This window comes from Pongo pygmaeus, chromosome 3 (genome assembly GCF_028885625.2).
Source record: "Pongo pygmaeus isolate AG05252 chromosome 3, NHGRI_mPonPyg2-v2.0_pri, whole genome shotgun sequence".
NCBI lineage: Eukaryota > Metazoa > Chordata > Mammalia > Primates > Hominidae > Pongo > Pongo pygmaeus.
This window is the reverse complement of record NC_072376.2, coordinates 195,917,591-195,930,178: the sequence shown is the minus strand read 5'-3', so window position 1 is coordinate 195,930,178 and position 12,588 is coordinate 195,917,591. Positions and strand designations below refer to the sequence as shown.

The window sequence follows — 12,588 nt, the reverse complement described above, 5'->3', positions numbered from 1 at the left end:
TTTATTTTTTGAGACAGGGTCTCACTGTGTTGCCCAGGCTGGAGCACAGTGGTATGATCATAGATCACTGCACCTTCCACCTCCTGGGCTCACAGCATCCTTTCCACCTGAGCCTCCCAAGTAGCTGGGACTACAGGTGTACACTACCATGCTTGGCTAATTTTTTTATATTTTATTTTTGTAGAGATGGGGTATCACTATGTTGTCCAGGCTGGTCTCAAACTACCGGGCTTAACTGATTCTCCCATCTTGACCTCCCAAAATGCTGAGACTCGAGGCATGAGCCATCGCGCCTGGCCTTGGAATTTTTTTTCAGAGAGATGGCAAATGATTGGGTTAGAAAAAGAAAACAATTTCTGTGGCTACAAGAAAGCATTTATTTCTTCTCCATGCCTTAATATCTGTAGTGATAAAATATTCCCAGAAAATTTTAAATAAGGAGCTATCAAGGAGCAAGTTTAACATATGATTTTGGTTCCTTACATGACACAAAAAGATAGTTTAGTCAAACTATGAAAACCGAAAGCTGTCATCTTCTTTCTACAGGGCTAGACTCAAATGGAAACTGCACCAGTGAGTGAGCATTGGATAGAGCTGGTAGTGTGCTTAGCATTTGGCCACAAAATGGCCTGGATGAAACTACCACTTAGCAACCTCCTCTGATTGTCACGAAGATGGGATGGGGTGGAGGTGACGTAATATGTTCAATAACTGATGGACCAGATGAAGAAGCTGACATGAAAGAAAACAAAGGGAAAAACTAAAAAATTAGAATATGGGCTAGGACACTATACAAGTGAAAGTATACAGGCTCACTATTGTATTTTGAAGCAAAATTATTCATTAACATTTAATAATAATGAATTCATATTCATGACAGCACATAAACAATTTCTCAAATATCTGAAAAGCACAATGAGAAAAGTAACCATAATATAGTTAAGAAATAAATCTATAAAACATTATACTCTACTTTCTATTTACAACAAACCTAAGAAGATCTAAAATTAAGAGTTTGCAGTGTTTTTTTGTACTAAGATGGGAGACGTGTTTGTAAAGCAAACACAAACGCTTGTACCATTCTTCTGTTTTACCGTAATTCTCTATTCTGCTAAACATATAGGCAGATGTAAGAAGCTACAGGTCAAGATCTCTGCTTACTCATGAGAATTAATCATGTGAGGTACATCTAGAAATGGAAGAGGAGATATTTCTTTTGTAAAAATATGCATATTGAAGATTTAGAAAACAGGATTAATCCAGCAGTTAACATACTGATCAGATTCTACAAACATGTTCCAAACCTACAATTAAAGGCTTTTAATCATACACACTCAAGTATACACGGATTCCAATATAAATAGCTTTTGAAGCGACCTCTGCTAACTACAGCAAGGCATATATAGAACCTTTTCAAAAAACAGATCACTCCTGGACATGCTTTTGATTATCCATAAGTAACTTGTCCATTTTCAGGATTATCTGTGGACAGATTAAATCTCTGGTAGGATTCCCTATTTCTTTGCACATTTCCAGACTATCTTCAGTTGCTTGGAGAATAAAAGATTGTCAGTTTTCAGAGAATAAAACTTATTTTAATTAACTGAAGTAAAATACAGATAAAAAGATAAATGTCAGCCAGGCACAGTGGCTCACGCCTGTACTCCCAGCACTTTGGGAGGCTGAGGCAGAAGGATCACTCGAGCCCGTGAGGTTGAGGCTTCAGTGAGCCACTGCTGTGCCACAAAACTCCAGTCTGGACAAAGCAAGTCCCTGACTCTAAAAAAAACAAACAACAAAAAAAATCGTAAATGTCTAATTGAGTCAAGGATTCAACAAATATTTGTAGAGCACTTACTTGCTGTGTGCTTGGAATGTCACAGCATTAAACCAAACAGACATGGCCCCTGCTGTCAATGTTTCCAGAAAGAAAAATTAAAAGGAAACAAATAACAGAGTAATAATACAGTTGGCCCTTCAACAACAGGGGTTTGAACTGTGCAGGTGCACTTACATGCAGATTTCCTTCCTCCTGTGCCACCTCTGGGATAGCACGACCAACCCTTCCTGTTCCCTCTCGTCAGCCTGCTCAGCGTGAAGATGACAAGGATGAAGACCTTTGTGATGACCTGCTTCCACTTAATAAACAGTAAGAATATTTTCTCTTCCTTATGGTTGTTTTAATAACATCGTCTCTTCTCTAGTTTCCTTTATTGTAAGAATACAGTAAAAAATAAATACAACATGCCAAATATGTGTCAATCGACTGTTGATCGGTAAGGCTTCTGGTCAATAGTGGGCTATTCATGGTTAAGTTTTGGGGGAGTCAAATGTTACATGAGGAATTCTGACTGTGTGTAGACGGGGTGGCACCTCTAGCCCCCTAATTGTTCAACAGTCAACTGTAATTCCTATGAAAAGATGCAAACAGGACAGAGAAATGGAGTAAAACAGGTGGGCTACCTAAATAGGGCAGTGAAGGAAGGTTTTTCTGTGGAGCTCTATTAAGCTGAGATCTAAAGACAGAGAAAGAGGAGCCATACCAGTTGAGAGGGGCAGAGTCTTCCAGAAGAGGGAACTGACTATGTAATACCACCGGGGAGGGAGACTGTGGCACGTTCCAAAACCAGGAGAAGGCCCAAGGGCAGAGGTCAAGGCAGAACAAGACCAGACTGGAACGAAAGGCGAAGGCCAAGTTACGCAGGGCCTAGTAGCCCAGGAGAGGTTCTGCGCAAGAGAGAACTGAGATTCAGCTCTTATTTAAAAAATATTCTGGCTGCTAGAAACCAAGCAGGAGGCAACTGTAGAGGTCCAGGCAAGAGGTGACGGAGAGTGGCTTAGACCTGGGTGGTTGTAGTGGGGCTGAAGACAAGTGGAAATATTTAAGATATAATATAGAGATGCTAACAACAGTTTGCTGATATATCACCTATCCAAAAATATACATCTACTAATGAGTTCTTACAAACAAAAAGACGTCTTTCCATGCAAACAGACATATCAAGTAAATAAACTGGTATTTTGTCGTCTTAACTTTTTTCCCCTCGATTTTATTTTACTCATGTGATAGACTCATAGCTCTGTAATTGTAGAACTAGATGGCATCTTAGAAATCACCTTGACTAAAAACCATGACTTTTTTTTTTCTATCAGAAGAAGCAATTTTCCTTTACTTTTTAATCTCTGCAGAGATGGGGAGTACAAGTAAATCCCCAAGGGGAATTTAGTTAAATGAGATCCAGCATGTACGTTTTCAGTATCTACTGTTGAAGATTTTGATGCGCTGGTTGATTGTTTCTGATCTACCCTAACTCTTGTTCAGGTAAGAAAATTGATGTCGGGAGGTGTTAAGAGATTTGCTCAAATTCACCTAGATGAAGACTAGTTACACGTTAAGTAAAATACACTGTCTTTAACAGTGTGGGCATATATTTGACTCCAAGTCCCTAACTTACACACACTCATCATCATCAAGCCAACGCACAGGTTCTCTCCTTAAATGAATGTCTCCTTCTTTCCATTAATTCCTGCGTTTAAAAGGTGAGGAGGTAAGGAGAAGATGAGCAACACAACTTTTATTTGATAGTCATGAAAGCTAAGGAGACTAAGAGGTTACCTATTTAAAAATCCACAATGCAGGCTGGGTGTGGTGGCTCCCACCTGTAATCCTCACCTGAGGTCAGGAGTTCAAGACCAGCCTGGCCAACATGGTGAAACTCTGTCTCTACTAAAAATACAAAAATTAGCCGGGCATGGTGGTGGGCGCCTATAATCCTGGCTACTCAAGAGGCTGAGGCAGGAGAATTGCTTGAACCCGGGAGGCAGAGGTTGCAGTGAGCCAAGATCACGCCACTGCACTCTAGCCTAGTGACAGAGCAAAACTCAGTCTCAAAAAAAAAAAAAAAAAAAAAAAAAAATCCACAGTGCTGTGCTGGAGGGAGCTAGGAGAATGCCTTGCAGGGGAAAGTTGAGCTGGAACTTGAAAGGCAAGTAGAAATTGGAAAGGCAAGAAAACACAGAATAGCGTGGGGCAGAGTGTTGCTCTCTTTCTGCACAATCAACTAAAAACTTACATGTATATACCTTTCTGAATACAATATTTGTTATTAGTTATATAAACTTATTGAACTATAAACTGAAATCTGATAACTCACTTATTTAAGTGTCAGGAAACATTGAGAGGAAAATTGACAGTATGTTATCTTTCCCTTTATTTTAGTTTTTTGAAACATTCTCACCTGAGCATCTTGAAGCAAAAGGTACTACACAATATTTTGGCTCTTAAATATAAAAATAAAGGCAACCTCCTTCGTCTATTTAATCCAAAAGGATTATATTGATGATATTATCTGAATTGGTATTCCAAAGAATAAAATAAGCCCTAATAAAATTACTTTTATAAAGATTCATATCCGACTATCCTATAGCAACAGTATGTAAAGCACTTAAAATAGAGTAGCTGATACAAACTAAAAATAAAATACACTTTTCTGGAAAATTATCCTTTCTATAGATGGAATGCCACCAGAAAAGCATGTATCAACAACTTACATATATACATATATATATGTTCTATCTCAATTTTTTAAGTTTTTTGGTGAAAAAAAAGATGAGACTTTAAAGATCTTTTGTTTTTAAAGATAAGGGAACAGATGCCTAGATGAGGCCTCAGTAACCTGTTTAAGGTTAGAGGTTATTAAAAGCAGAATGCTGGTCTCCTTGTGCTCGCCCATTCTTATTATATTACTTCACTCATAAAAATCAGCATACACCAACAACTGGTAATACAGCTAAACTTTCTGAAGATACATGTAACCTCCAAATAGAAGCAATGACCCTACCAGATGCAGCAGAATAATTGCATGAACCTCCTGACATAGAACCTTTCTTCCTTCTCCTATTGAATTTGTTCAAATAAATATACTCAGTAGTGCCATTTCTTCTCCTGGTCTCTATGTTGAGACACTTCCCTTCCTCCCTTCCTTCCTCCCTCCCTCCCTCCCTCTCTTCCTTCGTTCCCTCCACCCATGCATCCACGCATCCATCGAATCATTACTGGTATGTTTGTTCCTTCTAGTAGGAAAGATACAGGTCAATCACAAGCTACATTCGTTAGGAACTCCTTTGTTATGTCACCAACATTTGGTATAGCTTCCAAAGTTAGAAGGCTTGGGATCAAACTCCTTTTCAAATTTTTACTGGCTGTATGATCTTAGCTGAGTCATACAAACCTCTTTAACCCTTGTGTTCTTCACATCTACCACCAGAATTGTTGTGAGGATTCAACAGCTTAATGCATAGTCAAAAGTTTAAACTTCCATTTACAGTGATATGGAAAGCAGACACCTGAACAACTCTCCTGCTAACATTAAATAAAGGATAAAAAATTGTATAGAATCATTTTTACTCATCTCACTGACTTTGTAAGAAAGTAAAGTATACTAAGAGGCCAAAAACAAGGTGAATCCGAAACTTGACCTCGAGCTTCATCATGAAAGAGTACACAGACTGCTGGGGTGAAGACAAAGCCCAGGCAGGGCTTGTCCCTTTGAAAGTAGAGAGTTTAATAAAAACTCTTCCATAAAGCAAGGCTCCCAAAGAATTGCACTCTCAGTATAGGGAAACTGTAACAAACCTACCCTATATAAAGTGACACAAAGAAACCTGCCTGCCTTGACCTTGGCTCTAGGTGGAGAAAGAAAAACATCTTCAAGAATTTGTAACCAAGAAGTAGCTCTCAAATGGGTTTGCCCACCAAATTTACATTACCTGTGTCTGAAAACCTCAAGCAGAGGAAAAAAGTGTCCCAGGTAAGTTGTGCTTCAGGTACTTGGCAGAAACAAAGGAAAATCCTCTGTTAAAGAATTCCCCTACAGCCAGAACTCAAAGCATTTCCACAGATACAGTTCCAATGAACGTGACCTTAGAGCCAAACACTTAAGATGTTGGCATGATGTGAGGCACAAAACAAGCACTCAATTTACAAACAAGGTGAAGAGACTTTGCTATAAAATACTTGATTCTGGCTTTGGTATCATAGCCTTCAAACTAAGTAGGTGCTCAATAAATGAAAACTGCTATATATGGTTGTCACTACTTTTTCTTTTTTTTTTGAGAGACAGAGTCTGTGTTGCCCAGGCTGGAATGCAGTGGCATGATCATAGCTCACTGAGGCCTCAAACTCCTGGGCTCAAGCGATCCTCCCACCTCGGCCTTCCAAGTAGCTGGGACTACAAGTGTGTGCCACTATGCCTCGCTAATTTTTTTAAAAAAGTTTTGTAGAGACAGGGTCTTGCTATGTTACCCAGGCTGGTCTTGAACTCCTGGCCTCAAGCTATCCTCCTACTTCAGCCTCCCAACATGCTGGGATTACAGCCATGAGCCACTGTGCCTGGCCTGTCGTTACTATTTTATTAATGATGGCTTATTAAATGTTACTTAAAACCAGATTTTGCTATTGAGCTTGTTGGCTTTTAGCATTTAAAATCTGTTTTCTAATCTTCTCCATCATATTAAGTGCTGAATTGCTAGTAAGGAGTTCTGGTATGAAAACACAGCTTACTCTTCATTATATATACCACATAAGATAATGTACGTTAAGCCACTAGCAAAATTCCTATAAAATAGCATGGATTCAACAGAAGTTCTCATCTAACTTTTTTCCCTTGACCAATGGCATGACTGAAAATGTTTGCACCACGCTATAATTTTAAAACAATCAATTCAGTATATTGTTAGATGATTGTGTTTTTGAAAGATGCTCATGTGCACAAATGACAGATTTCTTAACATTCTGCTCTCTATTTTGAGGCTTTAAGGAAATGAAGGAAGTCCAAAAATATTTCGTTTCTATACACACACACACACACACACACACACACACACACACACACAGAATCACTTTCTATGGCTTAGGATAAAGTCCAAAATTGCAAACCCATAAGATAGCACATGATATTGCTCTGTTAAGTCATGTTAGATGTTCCCCAGTTTTTCAAAAACACCATGCTTTTAAAAAACCAAAATAGAGGTTAAGAATTTGTGCTGTGAAATCAGACTTCCTGAGCTAGAATTCTGGGAACCAATTTACCAACTGTTTGAATTTGAGCAAGTTATTTAAACTCTTAGCGGTTTTAGTTTTCTCATCTGTAAAATGGCATTAGTGATAGAATCTACCTTAGTAATATAATGAAAGTGTTTAAAACTGTGCCAGGCACACAGTGAGTGCTCAGTAAATACTAACCTTAGTACCACTCGCTCTCTCTGCCTGAAATGATCTATGTATGTTTCACATGTGAGCAAAACACTGATTTCTCAGGGAAATCCTCCCTGATCCTCCAAACTAGGTTAGTTCCTTCGTTAGGAGCTCTGTTAGCATATGCAGTTCCTCTTCACTGCCCTTTGCAAAATTACTAAGTTCTATGAGAGCAGAAGCCATATATGTATATGCGTCTATTTTTTTCGCCAAGCTATCTCAATTCCTAGCCCAGTTCTTGACACGAAGTAGGTGTTACTCAACACCGCTGATGCCATTCTGTCAGCCTATTTTCTCATTCCTTGGTGAGACACATGGGATCACTGGATAAATATTTTTTAAGTGAATTTTTTTTTTTTTTGAAATGGAGTTTCACTCTTGCTGCCCAGGTTGGAGTGCAATGGCATGATCTCGGCTCACCGTAACCTCCGCCTCCTGGGTTCAAGTGATTCTCCTGCCTCCGCCTCCCGAGTAGCTGGGGTTACAGGCATGCGCCACCACGCCCAGCTAATTTTGTATTTTTAGTAGAGACGAAGTTTCTCCATGTTGGTCAGGCTGGTCTCAAACTCCCGACCTCAGGTGATCCGCCCGACTCAGCCTCCCAAAGTGTTGGGATTACAGGCGTGAGCCACAGCGCCCGGCCTTAAATGAAATTTTTATCTGGCGGAAATGAATACTCTGTTAGCAATTTCTTGTTGTTCTACACGACATCTTGAATTTTAGTCCCTCTTCCTTCCTCCGCCATGGTTTCATAATAACTTATGGAGGTAATGCCAGAGGCCAGAAGTTAAATGAATAAAAGCTACAAGTAGGGCTAAGGTTACAAAGGTTTAAATTCAAATCCAACTTTCTTGTCAATCTTAGATTTACCCTTTTCTATTCTTTATTGTGTCCCATAGTAAACTTTGTATCAATTAAGTTCTCTAGGAGTATTAGGAAGAGTGCTCAAATCAAATTATGTAATATTTTATAGTTAATAATCAATAAAGATTTCCACGAGCAAGAGGAATATTTTGAAGTTTAAACAGAATAACTGCTACCTTCTAAACAGCCAAGATGCAATACTGACTCAGGATGCATACCAGGTATATGTAATGATTGTCCTGAGAAGTTTATAATTTGATTTGCTTTAAAATTTCATTTAAGTAAACTAGCCCTCAATTCTTCAACACAGCATGGATCCAGATCTATACTTATGATTCTGCTAAAATATTCCTTCCCCCCCCCATCCCCTCCCCTCCTCCCCCTCCCCCCCTTCCTCCCTGCCTTCCTTCTTTCCTTGCTTCTTTCCTTCTCTCTCTCTTTCTTCTTTTCTCTCTCTCTTTCTTTCTTCTTTTCTCTTTCTTTCATTTTTTTTTGTTTAGGTAGAGTCTCACTCTGTTGCCCAGGCTGGAGTGCAGTAGCATGATCTCGGCTCACTGCAGCCTCGACTTCCCGGGCTCAAGCGATCCTCCCACCTCAGACTGCCAAGTAGCTGAAACTACAGGTGTGAACCACCACACCTGGCTAATTTTTTGTATTTTTAGTAGAGATGGGGTTTTGCCACGTTGCCCAAGCTGGTCTCGAACTCCTGGGCTCAAGTGATCCACCCGCCTCAGCCTCCCAAAGGGATGGGATTACAGGTATGAGCCACCACAATGAGCCTAAAATATTTCTTTTTTTTTTTTTTTTTTGGAGACGGAGTCTCGCTCTGTCGCCCAGGCTGGAGTGCAGTGGTGCGATCTCCGCTCGCTGCAAGCTCCGCCTCCCAGGCTCACGCCATTCTCCTGCCGCAGTCTCCGGAGTAGCTGGGACTACAGGCACCCGCCACCACGCCCGGAGAATTTTTTGTATTTTTAGTAGAGACGGGGTTTCACCGTGTTAGCCAGGATGGTCTCGATCTCCTGACCTCGTGATCCACCCGCCTCGGCCTTCCAAAGTGCTGGGATTACAGGCGTGAGCCACCGTGCCCGGCCAAAATATTTCTTAAACACTGTTTAAAGTGTTCTACACAACATCATTCTCATCTAGGAATTCTACTGACGTGCATTTAGGGAACAACATATCTTTTTTATCCATTTTAAGTGGAGAATTCCTATCCACTGTATGACAGCAATCATAAAATAAATAATGCCTAAACAGAAGTCTTGGCCTGATTATAGGTCTACATCCTTTCATAAGAAGAGTCTTGGCACTGAACAACTTCCTTATTATTATACTAGATTCATCTTGAAAGTCCTTCACTAATGTTTTTGTTATATATTTTTGGTTTAAGAATTCATGATTAAAGGCTACATATTAGATAATATCTTATTCATTAATTCATTCTTCAGATATTTACCGAGCACCCACTGTGTTCCAGACGCTGGGGATACAGCAATGAGGACACTAAGGTCCCTGTCCTCACATCTGCCATACTCTACAGTCAGCTTCTCCAGCAGTCCATCTGACATCTCCACATGGGTGTCTGGAAGACAGCCCAAACTTAATATGGCCAAAACAAACTTCTCGGTTTTCCCCCATATCCAACCTCACCCACACCGAATCTTCTCCATCTCAGTAAATAAATATTATACACGATTATATTCCCAGAACCTAGAACAGTGCATGACACATAGAAAGTGTTAAAATAACTATTTGCTGAATGAAGGAATGAAGTTAATAGTTGTGCTTAGAGGAGAAATTTTAATGCTGTATGAAAATTTAATATCGTTTGAATGATCCTTATGGTTTGTTGATGATCACAAACCTGGTTTACACATCCAGTATCTTCCTTCCACATCTGAATAGCACTTGAGCACTCACAATTCTCTATAATTTTTAAAAAATTAAAATATTCCCTGAACATACCGATACCATGTTATTTCTCTCATCCCTATTCACAGCCAAACTTCTTGGAGGAGTTCTCTGTTCCCACTGTCTCCATCTCCTTGCTCACTCCTTCATCCATTCCACTCTGGCTTCCGCTTCCATCCCTCCGGAGAAGTCACTGCTAGCTCATCAGTGTTCTCCACATGAATGAATCAAGCAGAGCATTTTTATTTTTCATCTTTCTTGATGTTTGATGATTTTCTACACCACTGATTAGGTCCCTCTTCAAATGGTCTCTTCTCTTGCCTGCAGGGACTCTGCACTCTTCATCTCTCAGCACTTCCTCCATGCCCTTCTGCTTGTACCTTCTCAGTCTATTTTGTAGCCTCTTGTCCCTTTACTAAGCCACTAAAATACAGAATCACTCAGGGCCCTCTTCCCACTCTATGCTTTTCTTCTTAAGCAATCTCATCAATACCCACAGTGTCAGTTATCATCTATATAATGATCACTTTATAACATTGATATCCATAGCTTTGACATTTCCCTTGAGCTACTCAGCCATAGATCTAGTGGCTTGGTATCTCCACTTGAATGCTGCAAAATTTCTCAACTTCAGAATATTCACAACAGAACTAAGGATCTTTCCTCAGCCCCCAAACCTCATTCTATTTTAGCGTACCCCCTTTCAGAAAATGGTACCACCAACCATCCTTTCCTGCAAATCATAAATGTAGCTGTCATCTTGGAAACCTCCTTTTCCTTTGCTTTTACATCCATACTATATTAGTATTCTCTAAATATCTTCCAACACCCACCTACTTCTCTTCAACTCCACTAACCACCTCCCTGCAGTCTCCGATTTGCTCTATAATGTAACCAAGGTAATAATGCAAAACAGCAATCTGGTCACATCCTTCTAACCCCCAGCACTGTTTACTGCTTTCTGGCCAAAGATCCAAGTCCTTAAACAAAGCTCACCTTGCATTATGCTGCTTTGCTCTGTGTTCCAGCAACAATCATCTTCTTCCAATTCCTCAAACATGTCATGCTCCCACCTGCTACTTCTGCATATGCTCTACCCTTTACCTGTATTTCCTTCTTTCTCTCCTTCCTCCGTCCCCAGGTATGTCCTGCTCACCCTTCAAATCTCTGCTTAAGTACCAGTTCCCTGAGTGACCTGAGTGGTGACTTGACATTTATTTGTGTGATCATTTCATTAATAAGCCTTGTTAGCTTATAAACTCCCTTTTCTGAATTTGCCTACTATTGTATTCTCAGCATTTAGCCAAATGCCTTGTGCCTCTGGGCACTCCATAAATAATTGTTAATAACATTGTTTCTTCAAACACTTCCTAGATACACCTTTGCTAAACAGAAGAGATGTGCAGATGCCTGAATACTTGCCTGAAACGTGAACTTAAACACTATCTAAAAGCTTATATTAGACCAATTAATTTATATATTTAAGCATTCAATTGCCAAACACTATGAGCATTTTTACTCCTGTTCAAAAAGAACAGCCGAAAGCAAACGGCAAGCGCTTTAAAGGCCTCACTTAATAAAAACAGTTAAATCACTGGGAAGATTACAAACAGTGCACTCCCCAAAATAGCAGTCAGTGAGCAGCAAGATGAATCAATCATCTTCCATGGTCATATAAATATATTTCAGTTTGCATTTGTGCACATTCACAGAACGCTGTACGGGGTACCTGGAAACTTAACACGCTGCAGCATGAACAAAACACAGAGACAGGGACACAAACGTATCCACAGAAACCTGATAGAAAATTAACGTTAAGTAACCAGTCATAGCTAAATAATTAAACACATGTGGAAAATGTAGAATTACTGGAGGCAATGAGATTATGCAGACGGTATCATAGAAAAGTTTTGAACAAGGGCAGAAGATGTTTTCATGGTGACAAGGAAGGAGAGCATTCTACATGCAAATGGAAAGCGTTTGCAAGTACAGAGGCCAAGAAATAGCAGAAAGCAAAGGGCCTGCTCCGGGAATGGTAAATAAATAGTTTACTTGACTGAAGCTGAGAATTTGGTTTAGGGAGTAATGGAGCATGAAACAGAAAGATAAAGTAGCTGGTACAAACAATTGGTAAAAGACCTCAAAGTACGTAATTAGAAGATTGAACTAGACAAGAGAGAGAACTTACATAGAAAAGAAAGAGAAAGCAATGATATTTATAAAGCAAGAGTTTAGATCCTGCAACTACAGACTGTAGTTCATGATGAAATGACGGCAGGAGCTAGCCTTTTTGAAAACTGAGTCAAGAAACCACCAATGACACTGATTTATGTAAGAGTTCCACAGGATGACGACAGAATGCAAAAAGGAGAAAGATAAGAAATCAGACAAGATATTCTAGAGCAGAGAAATGGCAGATATTATCAGAGCTCCTAACACTTCATCCACACTGTACTTCCTTGAAATCCTTATTTTTCCCTAACTGAAACAGACAGTTAACTGTATTTATGTCTTTCATTCTTCTGGACACTCCTTCAAAGTACCTAGCATATCGATAT

The 12,588-nt window shown here is 39.7% G+C and overlaps 1 protein-coding gene across 16 annotated transcripts in view; it reads right to left on the bottom strand.

Moving 5' to 3' along the window:
* Window positions 1-12,588, bottom strand: part of TENM3 (teneurin transmembrane protein 3) — a 651,439-nt gene that overhangs the window by 254,634 nt on the left and 384,217 nt on the right. The window contains exon 1 of one of the 16 annotated variants that reach the window (XM_063664309.1): window positions 9,576-9,680. The exons of the other annotated variants lie outside the window; for them this stretch is intronic. The gene's annotated coding sequence lies outside the window, so the exon portion shown is untranslated. Of the gene's footprint in view, window positions 1-9,575; window positions 9,681-12,588 lie in introns of those variants that run through there. 16 annotated transcript variants of the gene reach the window in all.